Genomic DNA, 3,785 nt, shown 5'->3' with positions numbered 1-3,785 from the left:
GATTGTTATCGTGGGAACCCAAAGAGCGGATTTTGTATGACTTCAGTGTAGGCCAATACTGCAATAAAGCATGTTACAATCACTAACATTTCTTCTCTCCCTATCCTTGTTTTCATATTTAACTCGCCACTACAACGAGCAATAATTCATCGGAGAGGAAGAACATCCCTTATCTTAGCAGCGTAATGGCCGAGGAAACGCGGATACGGGAACGACCGTCGGAACCAACGGATCAACGAAGCTACACTGACAGGCAAAATAAAGTGCCCACCTTACCAGTTTTCGAATTTCTCTCATTGATTTTGTTCAAATTAAAGTTAACACACTTAAATCTTTTTTGATATTTTATTTTTGATATTCTTTCAAAGTTGCACTTACAAAACTTTGATAAAAAAGAATTTTACTCAAAAAAAAAAAAGAAAATCAATTTGTATTGAAAAAAAAAATAGGTAGTGACAAAAAAAGTGCCCACTTCCTTCTTGGCCCCAGGAAAGATGATTTAAGAAAAATAACAAGCAATTTAATAATTAATGTGTCATCCTTTGGCCTTAAGGACTTGCTGGAGGCGCTTCAGCATGCATTTCACCAGGTTTTGTAGGTGTTGTGGATCTAGTTCTTCCCAGGCGCGCTCCAAGGCTTCAAAATAATTATTTTTGTTGGTAACACCAGTTTTGTCAACCCTGGCAGGTCCCAGGTTGAGGTCTGGGCTTTGTGGAGGCCATTCCAGCGGTTTAATCCGACAAGGCCGGAAGAAAGACTTGGTCTTATTGCCAGTATGCTTCGGGTCGTTGTTCTAGAGAAATATGAATTTCTCTTCAAGGCCCGTCTGGATCAGCGAAACCTCCTGATTTTCCCGCAAGATATTGATGTAGGAATCTGCCGTCATTAGTCCGTAGATTTTCACGAGGATTCCTACTCTACCCCATGAAAAACACCCCCAGACCATCACATTTCATCACATCACACCTCCATGCTTCACCGTTCCTTGCGTAATAGCTGAAAAACGATGAGTATGACGTTTCAATTATCCTTCTTATTATAAATTGAAAGGTATATCAGATTAACTAATTATTTAACTACACCACACATAATCCTTTCTTTCCCAAATCCTTAGGCAAAATACTTCACTACCGCTATATGTGTGACTGATTCAATGTTCTTTTGACCTTGCATCATTCATACGTGTAGTGGAAGTCTAGAGTACAAGCAAAACTTAAATAAGCTTCTGGTCAAAGATGTTGCGTTGCCTACTTCCCGAGCAAAGGCGGATAACTGGATGATAACAAATTGATAACAACTTTTATTATCGCTGTTATCATTTTGATATTATGTTATCAATGATAACCGAATGATAACAGAATTTGTTATCATTGTATCCGTGACAGACATTTTTGATAACAGTTTGATAACAAAATATGTTATCATACATATTTTCTTTAACATTTTTATAAAGCGTGTGTTATTAAACAAAGTTGACTTTTGGTCATACAAAATTCTGTAAAACTATTTGGAGCGTAAGTTTAATCCAAAACACTCATCTCTCAAAAATTTTCCCTGATTTTTTACCATAAAATTCAAAATTATATGATGATGTAAATTTAGTTATCAACTTGAACTCAATGATAACATAATTTACTATTACTTTGTTATTCGACAAACAAATTTGAGTTCTCATTTTTGTTATGTTGGCTGTTAATTCAGCCAAGGTGATAACAAAATCAGTTATCAAATGATGATAACCAGGTAACAAGATTTGTTATCATTTTGTAATTCAACTTTGCTCGGGTTCCCAAACTCCAAAACCCCCGGTGTATTATGGAAGGTGTGAGTTTTTAAACTTGGCCCCTGACCCCCTTGTACATCAATGAAATAAAATGAAATAAATAAAATAAAATTCAATGAGCTCAGGTTAACTTCAGATTATTCGTAGTTCATCATCGGAATTTCAGCCAATTCGGACTACCAGAAGCTGAGATACAGAACCACAAACTTGGGCACTTTGAACGAAAAAAAAACTGCATTTGATTACTAGATTTTGTTCTTGATTGTAGAACTTGGTTTTAAACTTTACCAAATTAAGCCCTAGCATTTTTTTTTATTTTTTCTACAAATATTTTGCATTTTACTGGATTTAAAAATCGATCTTTTCTTTTCTCATAAAGTGGGATTCCGTTTTTGGTAGCCTGAGCAACCCTGATTCAGAATATTGGATCTTTTCTTGAGAAGTCGAACGCCAAACAGAGTCGCTCGCTTTAATGAGCTTATTAAGAACTAGTGGTCCCGGCAAACTTCGTCTTGCCATCAAGTAGGCTGTTGAAAAACGCTTTTGATCGTCCCATATAAAATGACAGTTTCGTTCGCGCTCGTTTTTTCAACTTTCCCGGTGAATATCCTGGGATTTGTATACACACAAACACGTCGGAACCCTTGACGAACAAAATGGAGAAATAATCATCCAAATCCGCTGACCCGTTCGTAAGCCATTTCGTGACATACAAACACCATTCCATTTTTATTTAGATACTAGTGGTCCCGGCAAACTTCGTCTTGCCATCAAGTAGGCTGTTGCAAAACGTCATGTAATCCCCCATACAAAATGACACCTGAGTCTTCTCCCGTTTTCCCGATTATTCCGGAGATTTTCCCAAACTTTTTCCTTGCACGAACACGTCGCATCCCTTGTCGAGTGCAACAATGAAAAACTTACATCAATCCGTTGATCCGTTCCCAAGTTATTTCGTGACATACAAACATCACTCCATTTTTATTTATATAGATATAAAGTGTAATTTAGACCGTGTTCGCATTGGCATGGTGGCGCTATAAATGGCGTGGTGTCCGGCCATTTGGCCGAATGCCATCTGGCTGAATCACGAACAAAAAATAATTAAATTACTTAAACGATGATGTGTAGGATTCATAGGTATGGTCTAATCATTGATCAGCTTATTATTTATGGTCTTTCATGATGTGATTATTAATTTATTGACTAACAACGGTGTGCAAGGGTTCCAAGTTTTTTTTTTAAAGATTTCAACATAGTTATTGGGATAATAAAAATTCTTTTCTTTAGTACAAGGCTTATCTTAGGTGAGATGTCAGTCTCCTCCAAGATTAGGATTGTAACGTGTGAACTGAACTCTGCACCATTACATGCGTATAGCAGTAAACCGATTGACTCGGTTAACAATTACGTCACAGAAGCTCACTGTTGCTTCTAAAAGAAGAAGCCAAAATTTGTGGTTGCTAACACTATAAAATAGTTCACTTAGCACGATTCGAGGGATCGAAGCATACCGATCCTACAGAAGGACGAATAAGTCGTAAACCGTACTAGTTACTGTCAAAATTTAAAATCCACTGTCAAATTAAACACAAAAAGAAACATACTTGTTTTTAATTATGAATCGTGGTTTACGGCTAACCAGCCGAGTGGAAGTTTAACAACTACCGAAAAGCTAAACATTACATGTAATTTGCAATTGGATTAGATGGACAAATTGATGTGAAGATTTGCGAAAAAGTTACACATCTTCTCAGTGAGAATCGAACTCACGACTCCCCGATCTCTAGTTGAGGCGCGTTACCACTACGCCATGAGAGGACTCATGAACGCAGAAGTTAACCTGAATTCGTTTTCAGCTCAATAATCACGTGGTCCTTTTTCGCAAAGTGCACCTCTTTCGGAAGAATTACTACAGTTGCTAAGTACAGTTGCTGGCTAGTGTTGTGTGCTTTTTCTTTACCTAAAACATAATGCGCTCTCGGGCTAGGCATTGGATATA

This window comes from Aedes aegypti, unplaced genomic scaffold, assembly GCF_002204515.2.
Source record: "Aedes aegypti strain LVP_AGWG unplaced genomic scaffold, AaegL5.0 Primary Assembly AGWG_AaegL5_hic_scaff_22_PBJ_arrow, whole genome shotgun sequence".
NCBI lineage: Eukaryota > Metazoa > Arthropoda > Insecta > Diptera > Culicidae > Aedes > Aedes aegypti.
Note: the sequence above shows the minus strand (reverse complement) of the source record.